The sequence below is a fragment of the Melopsittacus undulatus genome, chromosome 6 (genome assembly GCF_012275295.1).
Source record: "Melopsittacus undulatus isolate bMelUnd1 chromosome 6, bMelUnd1.mat.Z, whole genome shotgun sequence".
NCBI lineage: Eukaryota > Metazoa > Chordata > Aves > Psittaciformes > Psittaculidae > Melopsittacus > Melopsittacus undulatus.
In genome coordinates this window covers 59,187,558-59,208,326 of record NC_047532.1, presented here as the reverse complement: position 1 = coordinate 59,208,326, position 20,769 = coordinate 59,187,558, and the positions used below count along the sequence as shown (strand labels likewise).

General features: G+C 43.1%; 1 protein-coding gene across 2 annotated transcripts in view; it reads left to right on the top strand.

The window, feature by feature from the left end:
- DDAH1 (dimethylarginine dimethylaminohydrolase 1) overlaps positions 1–20,769 on the top strand; it is a 55,772-nt gene that overhangs the window by 15,184 nt on the left and 19,819 nt on the right. The window lies entirely within an intron of this gene.

Genomic DNA, 20,769 nt, shown 5'->3' with positions numbered 1-20,769 from the left:
GCACGTTGAGGATGTGCTGATGATGCATGCTTTCTTTACTCTATTTCCGCTGAGCTACAGTAAGCTTCCCAGAGGCTCCTTTTCCAGAGCCCTTGCACCAATCTTCTGTAATTTGGGTGTGCAAATGTCAGTCCCTGTGAAACCAGTTGTGCTTCTGTTAATGGTTGCATTAGCCCTGTTAAATTGTTAGAAGCTCCTGGTTTATGAAGGAATTGCCATAAAAGTTGCATGGCTTAAACTGTACCTGATTGTTTAAGATCTTAGAGATTTTTCTCCTTCAGCCATTCCCTGCTTACTTAACAAATGCAAACTGTTGTTCTGTAGTGCTAAAATGGGGTTCCAGGTATTTTAAACTGTGCTTCATTATCTCCTTTGTAATATAAAGGACACATTTTAAATATACAATTTAAAATATAACTATTTTTAACTTATAAAGGATAAAATTATATCCTTTAGGAAAGACAGCTGGGGTTTTGTCTTGCTGATGAAGCCCAGTTTGAATGACTTTCCTCATCAAGCCCATTTAATTAAAGATTCATTACATTCTGTATAGTGTAACAGTGAAAAGGCAGAAGTGTCCCCTGGGCAGCCAGCTGCCGAAAGGGAGAGATTAGCTATGAGAGAGGGGGTAAGAAGTTGTGGAATTAAAATGCAGCAAGCAGGATACAGTTTTGATACTACAGGAAAAGGGGAGGGATAGAGACAAAAGTGGGGGAAAAAAGAGGGAAAAGTGTTAGAATAGATTACATGTGTGTCTGGGGGGCTTGCAGCCCTGGAGAAAGGGTAGGTGTGCATCTGTGGGGTTCATTTACCCTGCCTGTGGGTAGGAAGGTAGACCTCTCACTGTCCTCTGCTGCCCTCTAAGAAGGTTTACTGTAGACAGCAGAAAAGATAGACTCATGCAGCTTTTAGCAAAGCTTCTGTGGTTTGCAGTTACACCATCCTCACTAGGGAATGAGGAAACAGCAACACAGAAGAAGGAGAATGGAAATCCATGAAGCGATGCTCTGAGCTTGAGATGGGAGCACTGGTTTTACCCAAGTGCTTTGGCTTAGTTTTTGTCCCTGTATCACAGCTGTGTTGTATAGGGAAGGAATAGCTTCTCAAGTAGCTGCTCCTTAACAATCACTTCCACAGACACACTGAAAACCTTTTGTGCCAGGGTCCTTAGTGGTGGTCAGGTCTACACTGGAGAGATGCTTTATACAATTCCTCTCAAATGGTGCAGCGGTGCCACTGGAATAGCTACCCATGCAATTAAGTTGTAGATCCAACTTCTGCTTAGAGACAGGGATGAAGAGCTGTGTATTGGGTTTTATTTGGAGGGTAGGGCTGGTTCTGCTTGAAATAAAACAAGATTTGGTGGCTCCTATTTGTATCTGAAAAGAGGAATAACTTGCATGGAGAGGGACATTTCAGTATAAGTTTCATAAGCCTGGAAAGCATCCAGGCTGCATTTAAAAACCTTGTTTGTACTCCTGAAGTGCCTGTTGATATTGTTTGCTGTGGCTGAGAGGAAAAATCTTAAATGAAAAACTAAGCCATCCGAAAGCCTGCATGACAGACCAGACCTGCTGTTCTGTGAGGAACCTGCTGAAAACAGCATAAACTGCTTCTGGTCCCAGTTTTCCACATTTGTTCAGGCCTGCTTTTTGTTTAACTGGGTAGGGCTTTCTGTGTTCAGAGGAACAAAACAATCCATGCAGGTTCTTCTCTAGCAGGAGTTAAGTGGCTCTCACTTGATTCGTTAATGTTTGAAGCATTTTGGTTCTCTGCCTGCTGCTGCAGCCACCCATTGGTGGCTGAGCTTGCCATCACCAGCTTTGCTTAAGCACAGCTGTGCCACCAGGGAGCTGAGACCTGGTACTGCCACGTACTGGGAACCCAGAGGCAAAGCTCCAAAGAGCACCTGTAGCTTCCCTTGGCTGAGTGGCTGGGTAGGGATTTATCACTTTGTGTCTGCTCACAGCAGATCATGACCCACCTGAGCTGCAGAAGTGTAGGAAGGAGTCACTCATTTCTGTAAGAGCACTTGAAAGGTGTTGTTTTGTGTACCATCTGTTTATTGATGTGAACCTAGGTTTCAGGGAATGGGGAGATGCAATAACACCTTGGTTCTGTAGCGTGGGCCTTGCATGGTTCTGTCAGAGTTCTTTTCTCAGTATTTCCACATTTCTGGGAGGTGTATCTGCACATGAAACTGATTAGGTTGACTTGTCTGTTTTTGCAGTTACTCCAGAGGGGGGGGGTCCCAAGGCGCTGTAGTCTGGATGGCTTCCTGCACAGCAGGGCTCTGCATGGCATCACCCAACTCTGCTGAGCCAGAGTGCATCCAAACACATTCAGAAATCTGAATAAGACACAGCCTGTTCCTGCTGCCCTGTTACATTAGCAAAATTCCTTAGAAATAATAATGTGAAGGGATGATACAAGTGCTGAGCTCTTGCACTCTGCTGAGTCCAAGTCCCCTTTGCAAGAGGGCTTGATGCACTGGGATTAAAGTGTACAAACCATCATGCAACGCATGGAAATAGAAATGCACTCTGGGTTTGGGTTTGCTTCTTACTGGATCCAAGGTCTAGAGCAGCTCTCTTGGACCTGCTATCTCTGGCCGAGCTGAGAGTGTGCACAGGTTCTTCAGGGGCCTTAGCATATTTTGGAGACTGGGGGGTGACGGTGTTGCAGGTAGCTCCATGTTACTTTCAATACTGCAGAAGTTGGTATCTGGGGTCTGATTCACTTTACCACAAGCTCCACCAACTCTGATAGAGGGCAGAGACCATGAGCTTGTCCAAACATAACTGTTTTTTTAAAAGGAAAGCCCATATACAACACTAAAAACAGTGTGTTGGAAAGCTCAGCCCTCCATACATTTTTAACTGAGATTTTCTTCATCTTATTTCAAAACAGATGCATGGAGGCTGCCGGTGTCGTAGGCTCAAGTGCTGTTCGGGTGCTGCCCCCTGTCAGAGGGGGAGGTGGAAAACTGGGCATCTGAGAGTTTTCAGGGCATGACCTGAACTTAAAGGTTTCAGTAAGAGGCAAGGGAAACACAAAAACAGTGTGTTTCTGTTGAAGGCTCTGGTGTGGTACAGTGAGCCAGGTAAGTGTCATGCGGAGCATCTCTGCCAGCACAGGTTTATATCAGTTTCACTCTGTCCTGGGCAGATCTTGCAGAGCAGTCTGTTCAGTGAGGTGGGAAATTACTATTCCAGGAAATACTGAAAATTATGGCAGATGTCCCTTCACTTTCAGAAGTTCATTAAGCATCATGATCCCTAGCTGGATCTTGTATCTATTTATGTGTGTAGATGTGAGTGTATGGATACATAGTGTAGGTTATTATACGGTTGCCTCTTGATTGTGAATGATGCTGCAGGAGATGAAGTGTCTGCTGAGAGTTAAGTCCATTGTAGGTCTTCCTATTATTTCCTTCCAGAGGTAGGAAGAAGTGTCCTGAATGATGACCCTGGCTCAGTCTCTGAAATAGCATGGTGCTCTTGGTGATTACCTTTCTCTTTCATCCTTCTCCCTGACTCTATTCCAGGACACAAGATGTCCTATTTCAGGACATATCGTGGAAAAAGGAAAAGTAATTTCCTTTAGAACTGTCTGTTTTTCTTCCCGTGGATGTGGGTTTTTTTTTCCCCCTCCTCTACTCTCAAGTTAAATGGGAAAACAAAGTATGCAGTATTTCTGCTGCAGAGTTAAATATTGATGAAGATTAAGATGCATTAAAAGACAAGGAAATCCATGGGACAGGAATAAAAATAAACAAAACCCAGAAAATTAGGAAAAGTTCAAGTGTATGAATAAGTCTTTATCTTCCCACCTTTCTGCATGACTTCCAGTATGTTTCAGCATCTTGATGCAAATGTTCCATTTTGACTGAGCTGGGGACAAGGAAGTGCTGTACAGTAATAGTTGGGGGGGGAGGGTGGGGGAAATGTGTCTTGGTCTTGGACTTCTTTGGAGTATTTTGGTTCCAGATGTTAAGCTGCTGGGTTTTTTGTTTTTTTTTCAGAAGCTTTGTTAAGTTGCCAGAACATTAGATTTTTTGGAGGATTTTCCGAACCCCAGCTGATTATCAGAACATGCAGGAATCCAGACTTGGGCTTGGCTTTGCTGTGCTGCAGCAGCTGTAGAAAATCTGTGTGAAGACACAGGTTTGTAGCACCATCATGGAATGCCCTTATAGGGTAAAACAGGGAGTGAGGGGAATTCTGCTCTGCTGCCTCGTACAACGCTGGGATTCACGTCAGCCACTGAGTAACATCAAGTTCTCCAAAGCAGAAATACCACCACATGTGCTCTGTGGCTGAGCCAGTAGCTGAGCTCCCAAAAGAGCTGCAGCAGAGCAACTTGGGGGTGGAAAAATGACATCACATCTGCCCCCATCCCAGGCACAGAATAGCTTGCTCGGAGCAGAGGCGAAATCAGTCCCCTGTGTGTTCTGTTTCTGGATATAACAGCCCTTTTTTTTTTTTAGTTGATGGAATGTGATGATGCTGGTAGTACATGGCACAGATCACATGTTGCTGCTGGATTGAAGTCAGCCGCCAGATCCCCCTCCTGCCCAGGGCTCCCTCCCTGGCCAAGGCACCTGTACCCCAGCTCCCTGCAGCCCTGCTGCTCACATTCTTTCAGCCCTTTGATCTAATCCTTGTGGAAATAGATGGAAAAATCTCCTAAGCCCTGTTTTGTCTATTGAGTGTTGTCAATAGGAAGCTTCTCTTTACAAAAGCAATAGATGTATGAGCACCTACTTTGAACCCACTCCTCTCTTTACCTGCCTAACTTTTGTCTGTGCATTTGCAGAAACTCAGCTGTGCTATTTTTGCACTTAATGCATCTTCCTGGCACTCACTGTGCCTCCCCTCTTGCTGCCCTTTTTGCTTTGAAGATTTGTCAGCCCATACGAGCGGAAACCTGTGACTATCCTAGTATTAAAACAGCATGGAGCTCAATGTGTTCAAATTCCTTTCCCTGACCACAGCCCTCTTTTCAGAGGTAAAGTCTGCCAACCGACTTGGGTGCCCTGCTCTCCCATGCCAAAGCAAGCTACTTATTTAGCCAAGGAAAAGGGCTGCTGGAGGCTGCTGGAGCAAGGCTGTCTGCAACAGGAGTGATTCCCCAGGCTGCTGGCAGCTGGGATGCATCACTGAAATGGTAAATGGATTTAGCATGCTGCAGCTTTTCATTGTCTTGAGTCTGCACCTGGTCTCTAGGGACCATGGCGTTCTCTCCTGGGAGCAATGCAGGGTCAGAGTGCTTGCATGGAGCCTGGATGGAGCACCAAGTGTCACTGCATTGTTCCCAGATAGAGCTGGAAGACAAGACCTACTGAGAAGTTGGTGAGATGTCTATTTTTAAATGGGGTTTCATTCCACTGGGTACCAAGTGAGCAGCAGCTTGAGGCAGTCAAAGCAGAAAGGACAAGTGCCAGTCCTCTTCTGCTGTCAAAACGGATGTCTTGGAAGAGATGGTGAAAAACAGTCTAAAATGTGAGATATGAGCAGATGCAATAGATAAATCACTATAATATAGAGTGAAGAGATTTTCAGACCCTCAGAGCTGAATTTAGTGCTGGAGATCCAAAGGGATTCTTCACTGTAATCACATTAAGATGAGACTGGGATGCTGGGGGAAGGCTGTCCCTGTCTCCTTGGACCAGACACTGTTACTCATGAAGGGTTTCACTCTGGTGTCCAGTATGCCACAAGAAAAGCTTTGGTCATGATTTGTGGTTGTAGCTGAAAGGGAGTGATCTGTGACTTTTCCTCTGTCACTCAGTGCTCTTGCTGTGTGGGACTGATCCAGCACTGCTTTTCCAGTTTTGTTTATTTTTTCAATAGTATTTCATAAAGGATTTGCTAGAGTCTGGTTTTGTGAAGGAAATTATCCATATGGAGAGCACAGAGGAAACTCTTCCGAAGCAAAACCTTAAGCTTGTAGTGAAATTGCTCAATGAAAGTGAAAATTTGTCTGTAGAAATACAAGTCATCTTGTGTCTGTTGTGGCAGCCTGGCCCTCAACTGGGCTTTGGAGGATGATAAAGAGTATAGAAATATGTTAGGGGGTATATTTGCACTCTCTCGTGCTGCTTTCTGCTATTCCCCTCTGACTCATGGATTGCGCAAATATATCTAAATATTTTAAATGCCACTGGGCCCCACAGCAGTAGGTTGGGATTAAGCCCATCTTTTAATTGATGTGACTCTGGATAGACTCCCCCCATTAGTGTCTTCTAGATTCTTCCTTCCCCATTTCAGAGCAATGGAAACGGAAGAAGTCATCCCTTATTTATACAAACTGATGGATTTCAGCAGCTTCCCTTGAAAGGTACCGTTATCCTAACTAAGTGAAAATAACCACCAAAAAGTCTTGGTTATCGTAAAATTGAGAATTTGCAGTTCAATTGTATTTCCAGACTCGGGTGAGCTGCTGGAATGCATGCAGTTTAACTTTCCTCTATGATATAATAGTTTAAAAGAGATCAGGGTACATTTTACCATAGTGTCTAGCAATGTGAGTTTATTCAGACTTTTGGCAGGCAGTTTTGCACACTCTTGCTAAAACTGTGAATCATCCATTGTTGGCTGATTGCACCCTAGTTGCTTAGAGATCTGTCAAGTGCATAGTGAGGCTTAATTCTACATTTGCTCTAAGAAGGGCTAAATGTATTAAATTGGAACATGTCACATCCTTCCTAAACAAGTAATTAAGGCACTGCTATGAGTCTGTCTGATGGAGAGAAGAGAAGGAGCTGGGAACAGCTGGAAGATTTAACGTGGGTCGAGGTTGGTCCCTTCTGTCTGGGAGCACTAGTCTTATTGCATGTTGGGTTTTCACAGCCTCATGCATAGTGGAAATAGAAAGGGAAGGGAGACATTAAACAAACAGAATTTGCAAAAGGACTTGCTTTTTGGTGTCCTTATATAAACCTCTTAAAATGATCTAATGCTATTTCACAAAGTGTAATTTTTAGTAATGGAAAGACAATACATCAGTTTTCCCAAGCTGCCTTGCCCCCTGCCCCCTCCCAAGTGAACTCTGATGCTCACACTGCTCCTCCCCAGTTATCCCGTCGCTCCGTGTGCTGCAGTATGTACTGCAGATGCTGTGTGCTTTCAGTCAAGTTCATGCCGTTTAATGTTCCTTATTGCTAAGTACACCAGCAAAAATGGCAAGGAAGTGGTGTTGCAAGATATCTTTAACTGCCTTATCTGTCCTAAATAGCTGCAAACTTTTCCAGGGAGGCCTTTTACTACCTGCAAACTGAAAATGGATCCATTTGTCAGTAATAAATGGAGTACATCATCTGTTTCTGTGAGCTTCCTCCTGCCTGCATAGGGATGCGTGGCAGCAATGAAACGAGGTAAAAGAAAAAAGTGTAGTCAAGATTTTCAGGCTCATCTATTCCTCAAATTACATCATTTGCACTGGCATTAACTGCTGTCTGAGAAGTGCCTTAGTTTCTCAGCAAGCTCTGTATCCTCCCCCTTGTTCGGTAAAGGAGAAGTTGTGAAGTTGCAGTTTGTCCATGTTCTCTGGTACCCAAACTAGCAATAGGCTCCCAGGTTCCGCATTTTGCCCATCATCTCCCAGATCCATATTGTCTGTACTGGGGATGGGCTGCTTTCTGTGGAGCTATGGGTATCTTCCACTCAGGCTGCAAAAAAGGGAAAGTGCTTAACACAATCCTTGCCAAGTTGTGTAAATGGTAAATTTCTTTCAAAATTAAAACCACTATCTCTGCATCAGCTGTGGCTCCTGGTTTGGATTCAGCTCCTAGGTGCTGTATTTTGTCAGTTTGTTACTGAATTTATATTCCTTGAATAGGTCTTTGCAGATATGACTGTGGGTCTTTATAATAATGTCTTTTGATCAGCAGAACAGATTGAGCTCTGTAAATGCTACTTTGAGGTTTTGGAAATGATGCCTTCCTCTTTGTGGCTCCTCTCCAAGCCCTTCATGACTGTTGGATGTTCTCCATGTGGTGGATGTGGTATACTGGAGAGCAGCTGTGGCAGTGCATGAGCCAGGATGGTGGATCTCTGTCTCTACAGAGTGTTCCCCTGCTTGTCTCTCTTTGGTCAACAGGGTCATGGTTAGAGCCCACATGCAGACAATGATGCTCTGTGGTGGCTCAGTTTACAAAACTGAACAGATGGCCCATCCTCTAGCTGTGGCCTGAGGTCCTCATGCCAGCTACTCAGCCTTCATGGTGCCCATATGGCAGTGTGGGCTGGTCACTTGTCCCTCTAGTGCTGTCCTCCCTGCCTGTGACCTGGCTTACTCGCAGTTTAATGTTCCTTTGGTTGTTAACCATTGATTGTGTACCTTGTGTGGAACTGGAGAGACTGCATCAATAGGTTTCTGTTTGAAACATACCTATTTAGGAATGATTTACATTCTCATTGCATGAAAACATTGTATTTGCATACCAGCAGCAGTGTCCACTTGTACACATCTTAACCTGGTACGTCAGTGCTGTCGCTGCTATTGACTGGAGTTATCCTTTCATCCAATGCTGTATCAACCTGGATGAGACTGATTTTCTGTAAACACATGCTGATTGCTATGCTTTTATCCTTTAATTTCTTACTACTTCTGTAGTCATTCTGCAGATTTTCTGTGGCATGCCCATTAGGCTGTGAAAGACTATGGACACTACAGGACTTCTCCTTAGGTGGAAAGCATCCTGACCTGCTGTTCTATAAGTGCTGTTTAATAACTGCTGCTTAATGTCCTCCTGTGTTACAGCTGGGATGAAAATTACTCTCCGTAATACAAGCTGAATATTTAACTGGCTCTTTCCCCTATGCAGAGCAGAAATATTTATTCAGCACTTTTACCTGTTTGGTGTGAATACTGTAATTTTCACCCTTTTCATGTACTAATGAATCATCACCACTGTTGCTATTCCTGGTTTTCTCAAGGTAGGGAAGTAAAGAAAAAAGCCCTCATGAGTCTTGATTCTATCCAGAGGTTTTCCTAGGTTCTCTTGCTTTTATAAGTCCTCTTACTTTCTGATATATTGCGCTCAAACTCACTTGCTATAATTGTTTTGGCTTTTATATCTGATTTAATTTCCCTTCTATACCAATTAACTATCTTTGATCCTTAATCGAGTACAGCGTTCTTTTCCACATGTAAGAGTGAGCTTTCTGGACACTTAATGACATTTTCTTAAAGCTGTTCCTGGGCATCACTTATTTTTAGCAGGCAAATTAGCTGCTTAATGATTTGATTCAGCTATTCCAGTTTTGTGAAAATAAAGCTTTTGAAAATTATTAATCCTGTGTTCATTGTGTAACTGATTTTACTTATTGGGGCATCCATTTTGTCTGTGAAATCTGTCACTTGTTTGGTGCATTTTAGCTTCACCGCTTTATCTGTAACTGAAGGAGCATGGAGTGTTATCTGTATTCTGAACAAGTCGTTATGCCTTTATAAATTAACATCTGCTAACCATGCATTAGGTTTTTCAGGAGCATCATCTTTCTGATCATTGTAACAAGTGGTTTCTGAAGAAGAGCTGTATTTCTTCCTTTAGAAACAAGTATTGAAAAGACTTGGTGTATTCCAGCACATTGGAGATTTGTTTCCTACCTTGCCCTCTTTTCAACCTGTTACTCTGAAGTGAAAGATGAATGTGGCACAGGCCAAACAAAACGTCATATTCCTTCTGCTCTGACCTTGCAGGCTGTATTTGTTTCTGCAGTGTCACTTCAATGTTGTGTAATTACAGTTATAGCTTTCTTTTGCCAGCTAGAACAGGTAGAATAACAGAGTTTCTATCTTTACCCTTGAGCACTTACCACTTGTAGGGCATCAAAAGCATTCAGCAGTGTTTAGTGTTGTTCTTAAAACTTTTCTCTAACATCTACAAAGAATATAGTAGTCATTATTTTCCCAGATTTCCACTTTGTTGTTTGACCTGCAGATCTGTAAGCATGTGCAATGTGAAGTTACACCAGATAGCAGATAATCCTTCCTACTGAAGAAGCTAAAATCCAGCAAGGTTTTTGATATATAATATATGCTTTTTAGCTAAATAAAACTAAAAAAATATATGCTTGTCTCTGGTTTCCCTAAGTGATTGTGAGGAATGAGTGAGGAACTCTTGAGCATCTTCCTTACATGAGATGCAATAACTTTAAGGGTATCTTTTTCTCCAGGGTGCTGCAGGAGATGCACTAATGCCTCAATGCCAATCAAAGATGGTTGCTCTGTAGACTAGGTGCTCACAGCAATTTCCCTCATGCTTGCCACATGGTGCAGGTATCACTTTACTCCTCCCAGGCTGGGTGATGTGTCACATCCACAGCTGAGCCCTCTCTGTAGGGCTGGAACTTGCTTGGCTGGGACTGTGGTACTTGAGGAGGCTCAGACACCCTATTCAGCAGTGACACGTTCTCCAGTGGGGCAGGAGCCCCCAGCAGCCGAAACCAGAAACAGCAGTCAAGGAAATACCCTGTCCAGCTCGTCGGTAGTAGGAATGTATTAAGTGGATTTCAGTTAACTTTCATGACTGACTGCTGCTGTAGCCCCAACCTCACCTTTTGTTTGCAGTAGGCCCTGCAGGTGCTCACAGGCTCTGGCATCACCTTTGTCTGGGAGTGCTGAAGCTGGAAGTTGTCAGGCTACTTCCACACCTCTGATGTGTTGGTAGCACCTGGTGAGGTAATAGTTTCCATTTAGTTACAATTCACTATATTTCCATATTTCCCATTATTTCTGTATGGCAGGGAAGTTCTATAGTATGGTGTGGAGAATTTAGGCTGACTGTAAGGTAATACCGGAGTCTGCTGTACCATCAACTACTGGCTGTTATTCCAGAAGACATGCTCTCTATTCCCACATGAGTCTGGAAGTGGGCTGTTGTTTTGCAAGGCAAGTGTTGCCTTGCATCCGTCAGTCATGCCACTGCTATTTGCTCTGTGCAGCGGTGAGTTTGGGCCAGGCAGGTATCACTCCAAACATGAGACCTGTTGGGAGGGTTGTGGTATCACTTTGTCCCCCAAAGCGGTGCCTCATGTGCACGAGGACGAAGTTCAGATGCTCTGACGCATAACCCCTTGGGAGCATCACTGCTGCTCTGCAAAGAGCACTGGCTTGGATGCAGTGAAACATAGGCATGTGCTTGCTGCCTCAGGTTCAGAAGGCCTAATTGGAATTAAGAAATGTAGGACATCAAATTAAATTAGCCCAGCGCAGTGTAGCTGGGAAGAGTTCTTACTGGATTCACTGCCCCTTCAGGGTAGCTCTTATTATATAATACCGGAACTGAAACCCTAATTTCGAAGGTATATTTAAAAGCTTGCAGAGATATTTCCTTCCCAAGGTAACAGCAAAGCAGGAAGATACTGAAGCAGCACACCTTGCTAAAGGTGCTCTGTTGGGTCAGGAGCCTGAGCTTTAGTTAAATAGAATCTTCAGACAGTTACTCTTTGCTTAGCTGTTACTTTGCTTTTCTTCATTTCCCCCCTGTCCCTGTGTGTTACAAGTTTCCTTTGTGTAAATCCACTGGTATCTTAAGCATGTACAAGTGAAAGATATTTATACGATAGCAAAGTGCAGAGAAACTGAGTTGCAAGCATGTCAAAGAAATGGATTTCTTTTGAAAACGTAACAGCACACTCCCCATTTGACTCAATTTCTAGCTGAGCACAGTATGTAGCTCTACTGAAAAAATATGGTCTCAGGATATGTAAATGTGTGTAGCAGCTTGTTAGGCAGGGAAAAGAGCAAACCAAGCAACCACCTTACTTCTCTTAGTGCTCTTAAAATGCTTTTCTTCCAGGCACACTGACATTTGCATTTCTGCATTTGTTGTGTAAAATATAAAAGGACATTTGGATGAAGGGGATTCTCGTTTTGGTTGGGTCAGGATTTTGTCCTCTGTCACCTGTCTAGAACAGGCTTAGGTCCTGTGTTCAGGTTTGGCCCTCCTAATTTCAACCTGCAACTAAATGTTCTCCTGGCAAATATGTGTGAAGCTGTGTTGATGCTTGTGGGTGACCAAAGCAACAGCATCCTCTGAGATATGAAACCACCATGACTTGAACTTAGAATAAGCACCTAAGCAATTCCTGGTTTAAAAAAAAAATAAAAAGGTATTTTAATATAGGCTTTGGTTTAAAAGTAGATGAGTTCTCATCCATTGAGTATTAAACGGGTGTGTGTTGCTGTGCTGCATCTTTGTAAAAGATTTTAAATTCTATATCCTTGCACCTATGTTGCAGAAACAGTCTGGGGGAATTGTGTAAATGTCAATGCACTGAAACCTGTGTAGTCTTCAAGGTAATTAAATGCCTTGAAGCATTGAGGGAGGCCCTAAAGGAGTTCCTTACTTCATTAAGATTTGTTGCACAGATTTGTTTGTATGTAAGAGTTTGGATGTGTGTTGGTTTTGTCTGGGTGAAACATCACCCTGTGAAGGGCAGGTGGCTGTTGTTTTTCTCCAGGCATTTAGATGTCTGTCACAAACAAGAAATTCACAATTTTTCAGGACTTCGGTGGTGCATTCCAAGTTGGTGCTTGGTCACATGGTGGATGGGTGCCTCTTGCAGCACTTCTGGTGACAGGGTTTTGGAGTGGCTTTGGGGGGAGGCATTTGTGTTCCCACATCAGGGCTGAGGGCATGGTTCTGCATCTGCTGGGTCATTGTCCCCTTTTGGTCAGTGGTATTCATTGTTGTCACCTGGGAGGCTTTTGTCAGCTGGAATTCATGGAACAGTAGCAAGAGATGGATAATGGCTTATGCTTATTGCTTTATTTTCTTTAAAACTGAAGAATTTATTAGAACTTGTCAGTATAGTATTAGATGGCTAAAGGTTATTTTCAGGTTCAAATGCTCCACCTAGCAGTGTGATGGCAAATTTAATCATATAGATGACTCCCAGTTTGCTTATTTGTATCTAAATGTATTTTTTAACTACTTAAAACTGTTGGTATGTCTTCAAGGATTTAATCCCATGTTGTGCATATCAGCAAACTTCTGTAATCCTACTGGGATTTCTTACCTGGCAGTGGGAAGCTTACTGGAACTAGTTGGGAGATTGAAAATGGTCAGAATTTGCATTTTCTGCCATCAGTATAGTTGTATATGTCTGGATGCTCCAGGGCACTCTCGCAGGATGTGTTAACATAGCTAGAATAAGACAGGTCAACTTCTCTGAGAGCATGAATGAAACCTATTATTAGAGGGGAAAAAATGCTGGGCTTGTATAACCTCTGCCCAGGGGGGCTTATTATAAAATAACACAGGAGCAATCGGATGTTCATCAGTAAAAGGCCAGTTATTGAGTGAATTCAATGTGAAGGAAAATATTCTTTGCTGCATGTGATGATGGTCATTGCTCCTTGAACCAGGTTGGATCCAGGCAGCTCTGGGCAGGTGCCCACTGGAGCAATTGCTTCTCCTTCATCCTTAGTATGTGGCAGTGTGGGCCTCGCGATGACCTCTGGATCTTGCCTGTAGCTCCTCACCAGATTTAGATGGACCAAATCTTTCTGATGATGGTTCTTGGCCTTTTGTGCAGGTTGGCTCCCACATACCTTCGAGAGGTGATGGGAAGAGTTCAGAGCTGGATGATGATGATGGAGCTGGGTGGGAGGTGGTTTTCAGCAGTATTGGGTTAATTTAATATAAGATTAAAGCTTTCAAATCCCCTTTCAAAAAGGAGACTGGCATGTTTTTCAGTATCAGAAATTATAAAATGTGGAGTCCTCTTGGCACAATGACATGTGCACACAGCAAGATCAGAAGGCAGCAGCAGGCATACCAGCAGCTTGACAATTAACTGCGAGGAACTGAACAAAATCCATTTTAATACAAAACAAACACTCTTGAAGGTTTTTTCTGGAAGCTTTTTTTTATGTATATATATATATATTTTGGTTGATAAAACTAAGATTTGGTGGAGGGAGAAGAAAACAAGTTGCTGAACTGCAAACTCAAGTGAAAATTCAGACCAGATCAAGTTTGACTGGGTGCTAGGGAAGCAGAGAGTGCTCATGTGATTTACTACCATGTTCAAATTCTAAGCATTTTGTTCAAGAAGTCCAAAAAAACCCAAATATCCTGGTTGAGGTATAATTATTTTTCACTTCTTTAGCATAGATTTCCCTTTGAAAAGAGTCCCCTACCTTAAAATAAGCAGAGTATTACCCTTGCCAAAGATCTTTCAGCCTCTTTAGAATAGGGCATTTAGATTACTGGGGACAAAGTGAGTATCTTGAATGCTCTGTGTCAAGGCACAAACAAATGGCACAGAAACAGTAGTACAGTACAGAGTGAAACCTGACAACTTGGTGTTAAAGGAAAGGAATGCTACTGTATGGTTTGATTGTGATCAACTTATCTTCAAGTGGGTTTATTAGCAATTTAATGGAATATTGGTTATTCAAGAGCCATAATAGCCCTGGTTGAAATGTCCCTTCTGTGCAGTTTTCCCATACCCTGTGGAATGAGCAGAATGTGACAGTTGAGCTTTCAGCAGGCTTCATGAATTTTAAATACTTTTCAGCTGTGAAATGGGGCACATGGCGTGTGGTCAAGGGTGGACAAGGAGCTGGCAGCCACTGGGGGTATTATGGGATATGGAGTGTCTGGGAGATAATGAATGCTTGGCTTATCCAGGTGCATTCTTGGCCTGCTGTGCATGTCCAGGCAGAATGGAATATATTTCTCTGTCCAACACTTAACAATTGATCATTTTGTAATTGTAAGCAGAAAGTATTTAGAACATTACTTTCTCAGCATGCCTGCGTACGACTTGAATTTCATGTCATCGTCTTTATCCAGCAAAATCTCCACTGTTCTTCTGTAATGATGCATTCATGCTGTTTAAACTTTTCCACTAACCTGATTTTATGCTTAGTGGATCTGAGTGAACCTTCTTTTCTACTTTCAATCTCCATCTTTTTAAGCATCCTTTTTTCTTCTGTGATGTTTTTTATACCAAATTGAAATGATTTCCACTTGCTGTGGGTTGAAATTTCAGCCCAACTTTTTGCAGCAAGTGAGCAGGTTGCTGGCTCCTGTTTTGTGGGAAACAGCATCCCTATATTTTAAAGGCTAAGTGGTAGAAGAGAAGAAGGGGAAACACAGGCATGGTTTACTGCTGGTGAGCCATGTAAAGTTGTTCTCACGTGCTTTGGTTCTGTTTAGCTGTTAGAATGCAATATGCTCCAAGGACATCCAGATTAATTGTGATTTTTTTTTTTTTTAACTGCATGGACCTGGAAGAGGAGATGACCTCCTGAGACCTGCCAGGCTCCTGCATGGCAGAAAAGCTTTTCTGGGACAAGCTCTGGACATCACATGCCATTTTCTGCGCCTCCTCTGTGTGCCAGTCTCTCTCTGTGCTGCATCTGGTCAGATCTTCCCATGCTTCTCCTTCCCCATTAATCCCTAGTGTTCCTGTCCATGCCACAGTCTTGGATCACTCTCGGGGCAGTGGACATCTAGCATTAAGTACATCAGCTGTAGGCGCACACATTGCAACTGTTTCAATAGTAGGGCAGTAAGTGGATTTGGATCCATAACTAGCAGTGTGTGGGCAATCACAGTGTGTGGGGTAATTATCCATATGTCCCTTTCTGAACACCACAGTTCGTAAACTACCCAAACTTTGCCTAAAGTGGTGCCTGCTTGGTGCAAGCTTTGTGTAAGGTTGAAATTGTCTCATAGCTGCAACTTGATAGTGTAGGAATGGGATCTGTGTATCAGGAGCAATTAACAAGTTACCTTCAACTTGAAAATATGGCTCGGGAGTATCTCAGTGCTGCTTCCCAGGCCTCCTGTGGCCTCCTGTGATGAAAAATGGTTGAGGATGAGCCATGCTGCATGCACACTGGATGGCACATCTGTCTGAGCAGATTGGAAGGAGCACCACATCTGCCAGCAGAGTGTGGTGCTGGCGGTTTGCTGGTACTCTGACACAGCCACTGAGGTACTACAGGTCTGATTGATGCTATGGAGCAACTGCCCCACCAGTTGACTGAGGACCTGACCTTGAAGCTTTGTATTGGCAGAGAGTGGCAAGGTAGGATCAACTAAAGTCCCAGAAAGGGTTCTCTGTATGTTCTGATGTGAATTTTCCACATGTTGTGTTGCACAGCTTAGTTTGAAGTCATCAGATCACTCTGAACTTAGCAGTATGGATGAAATCTGGATGCCTTGGGAGCAGCATATCCACCCATATTGAGGAGCACAAAACTGAGCAGTTGGCCATTCTCTTCAGGTCCAGGGTGCTACCACTCTTCACCTTCTCTCTCCTTCCTGGAAGAGGTGGTGGGATGAACACAAAGGCCCTGTGTGGCTGGAAAGGCAAATCTATTGCCAAAGCAAACCATGGCCTGTCAGCTGCGGGGGTGGGAATGCAGGAACAGGGCTTCCTTACCAGGCTGTGCTAGTGGCTGTTTGTGGGTCAGAGCTGACCTCACTTGTCTTGCACTTAACACACTCCTACAGTGTGATCTGCTTTGAACAGCAGTGCTGGAGCATCTTGTTCTTCCACAGTTTTCCTGCTGACCTCTTTAAAACCAGGGCCCTTTCTGGTATCAACACTGGGAGCCAGAGTTGAAAACTCTGGCATAACCCACATCCCACAAGATTCTGAGATCAGTATACACTAGGGTGTGTATCTGACCTACCTAAAGCAAGAAAATAACTAGTAGTGGGTTTTTCTTCTCAAAACTGTTACAGTGCTGCTTTATTTTCATTGAAGTCTCTGCAAGCCCAGAAGGGCAATGCATATCATCAAGAGGAGACAGTTTTTTCCCATCCCCAAATGGAGCACATTCAGACAGGAACCTGGATCATGACCAACCCTGGTATCTGGTTTTGCAAAACTGAAGTCTACCGTTTCCTGGCTCCAGATTTGTCCATCTCTATTTATAGCCTTCACTCAGAGCCTTGCTGAAAAATGCATTATATATTGACAGTGGCACTTTGTGAACTCGGAGCTAAGGGCTCCAGAAATAGTCACCTCAGAGATATCATAGTCTTAACTTCTGCATTTATTAAGTCTGCCCACTCCTGGCACCTCAGGGAAAAGCTGCCCTGCTTTTGGCACGGGTGAGCCTGTGGTTCATAAAAATCATTTTCTTGTTTCCTTGTTTCCACTGTCTTTCAAAAAGATAATTTCATTCTTACTGTCAATAACAGAAATCCCATAACACGGTTAGTACACAGAAGTCCAGTAAATAATTTAGGAAGCAATCTCCATTTACAGTGCATCAAATACTAATATGGAGAAGGAAAATCTCCCGCACATCAGTTACAGTAATTGGTGGAAGGCACCAGTCCGGAGGGTAATGAGCTCCATTTTTAAAGCATGAGGAAATTAGATTCTTATAAATGTCAAATGTAGTTATTGTCCTCTTTCCTTGAAACAGAGCTGAGCTGGCTGGAGCCCATTGTCTCTCAATCAGCTTTGCTATGGATTAGACACATCCCGTCTCACACCAGGAATGTGCTTATTAGAAAAAATATCAGTACACAAAGCATACAAGCTTTAACACTCAACTGCTGTACTAATGGGTACATGTACAATAAAACCCAATATCGTGTTACAAACCTTAAGCTGACCTGAGATAATACGATACAGAAATCTTAAAAGGATACTGATGAGTGTTTTCTTTGTGTGCTACAATGGTGACTACCTGGGATTTTAGTTTTCAAATAAGGGAGATAAAGCAAGTGAAGGTGACTTTTCCTCTTGGCTGCTTATGAGAAAAAGCAAGCAGTAAGTCTTCTTCGTAGTGAATATGCCTTGTGATCAGGTCATGTCCAAATGCTTTGTCTGTTTTATCGGTGTCTCCTGGGTAACTGTGGCTTCATATAGGATTTTTCTCCATCCACCTTCTTTCGTTTCTGTCCTGAGGAATTAAAAAAGAGGGAAGAGGTGGTTATTTGTTCATACATCAAAGCTTGCACTGTGAATTAGTCTTTCTTTCATTATAGAATTTCATCAGACTATCCTTTAGAAAAAGAGATTGTTTGGGGAGGATAATGTGAGGAGGGGAAAGGGCTTTATAAGTCAAATGCTGTTGCTGCATTTCTATTTTTGACTTCTTGTTTGAGGATAACAATCACTTCTCCCTCCTTGGATAGAGAGTCTATTTTGTTTTCCCTCTGGGATAGGAGCTCTGTTGGAAAGTGGCACAATCCTGATGTGAGAAGGCTTAAGGAGAGAGCCAAGCTATTTCCTTTTGCAATGATAAGATATAGACTCAAGCTATTTGTGTGGACTTTACAATATACTAACCCAAACTCTGACACAGTACACTGTTTCCAAGGTGATCATCTGTTAGACATGTACTGTGGATGTGCTATGTTGGAGACCCTACCCAGGACTGCTGCAGGATGGCTTTAAAGATGTGGTAGAGGCAGTGCAAGACTGCTATCCCTGTGCAGGAAACTCAGCTATATGCAAAAGCAAATGGACTGCTCGTTTCTGATTTTGTTGAATCATGAATTTACAAGTTGGTTGGTTTTCTTTTTCTAGTTGCTTTTTAATAGCATCAAGTCTTCCCTCTGCTCATCTCCATTTCAATTTGTGGTCCATTTTTCATTTCTGCTTCTCCTGAATAAAGTTCCTGATGTTGCCTACAGAAACCAAACAATAACTTGGGACTTCTATTTTACACAAGTAGAGGATATTGAAAGATATTCCTAGCATATGTCACTAGATGTGTGAACAGCACTTTCCAATTAAAACTCAAGGAATTTCTACTGGCTGCTTAAAAACCCTGTGAAATGTTGAACTGTAGACTTGAATCTGTTAACACCCATCATGGAAAAAAGATGCGGCTATTTATATGGCAGTCGTTTTATTTACTTAAATTTGGTTTCATAAGCTAAAATGAGCTCAACTGTTGGGGGAAAAACATCTTGAGAATCTTATAAATATCTTCAAAGCCTGGAACAATCACAAAGCAAATTAAACTAGTTTTCTGTGGACAACTTTTAGTTCTGATAACTTTCCTTAATGTCTGTGCTACAGCTGCATCAAGCCCTGTAAATTAAATAAAGACACAGTTTGAGGCATCTCTGCCATAGCATGGTGGTTAAATGGTACTCAGCAGCTGGTGATTAAAACATCCATATGACTCGAATCACAAATCCAAAGTCAGCATTTACCTTCCACTATTCTCATTAGTTAGGCACTTTTCTTAATTGGTACTCTAGTGCAAGTGTTATTAATTGGCCATTCTGGCCTGGGGATGTGAAGTGCTGCTGCTTCCCTGCCTGTGTCTCCTGGGAAGCTCTGCGGCGCCTTTCCTGGCTGTGTCGGAGTTGCTTCTCCAACAGTGCAAGCATTTTGCATGGTTGCAATGCTCAGGTAAAAAGTTGGCTTTCCATCTGCTAGAGGGACCCTACACCCACCTTGGTGACTAGTGCTTGTCTGCTCTGGTCATGGGCAGATCTACCTTTGGGTTTTTGTACCCCCAACCTCTCACCTGTAGCCAAGATGCTGCTTTTCACCTCACAGTAATTTGCTGCCTTCTGACCATTAAGTTTATTAGCCCATTAACAGACAGATTTTCCAGCCAGAGTGTCTATCTTGCTTGCAGTGCTTGTTGCACAGCTCCTGGGCCCATTAGGTCTGTAAACAGCCCTGCGACACAAGGCACTTCCTTGTCTTTCCTGCAGGCTTCCTGGGTTTTACACCTCTTTACTGTCTCAGATGTTCTTCTGTGGTCCAGAGAAGCTTTTGCCTTTGGCTCTCCCCACAGAAAGTAGAGGAGTATTCCTCTGTAGCATCCACAGCAGTGTTGTTGCTCCTGGCTGGTGTGAACATGATACTGGGGAGGAAGACAAGCAGCATGGGGAGTGGGTGCTCAGCAAGAGCAGCCACTGGCTTGGCTTCCTCTTCAAGCCCAAACCAATTCTGCTGGCAGCATCTGATCAGCAGCATGTCTTCTGAAAGGGCTTTCTCTTCTTGGTGTTTTGGTTTTGGAACCTGCTGGAGGAGGGTGAATTAACTGGAGATAGGTGACCACACAAGAGGCTGGGTGTTACTGTTTTCTCCTGTGGTTTGGCCTTCTGCCTTAAATGTACTCATCAGATGAGTTATTTATTTATTCCAACTGTTTGTGGCTGGTGTACTTCTGTATCGGGGTGTCCCAGTCAAGAGTTTACTTGCCTGCTTCGTGTCAGCACAAAACAGCGCATCTGTGTGTTCTTGGACTGGGAACCTTATATAAAGCCTCAATGCTATTTCTCAATATTAAGCAATTGTTTTCTTTGGGGTGTTATGGCTCTTAAGCATGTAGCACCTGGACAGTGAAAACCACTGGGCTTCACAGGCAGAAGAAAGCTTTGTGCTATCAGTACATGGATGTTATAAAACGCTTCTGTATTTGTACAACGGTCAGTTCTCCAATATTAATTCAGCTGTTTCCTACCTATTTTTAAAATTCTATATGGCTCTAATCTTCCCTATAAGCCTAATTTTAAAGAACACTGGAGAAGGAGCAAAACGATTAAGAAAAATGAAGCGTTACTATTGAGCCTGGAGACTGCTGAGTGCCAGGTTTCAGCCTGAAATAATTTTAGCATCAAGTGAAAGGGGAGCAAAAGAAGATGCTGCAGGCATCTGTGTGCCAAAAGCATTAGATGGGATTTTGCATGGGGAGGATGAGTCCCTTGATCTCGGGAAGCTCCTGGATACAGTTCTGCATTGCAGCATTAACCCATCAGCATTTTCCAGGTTGCACAAAGACCTGCCTTTATCCCATTCAACTTTA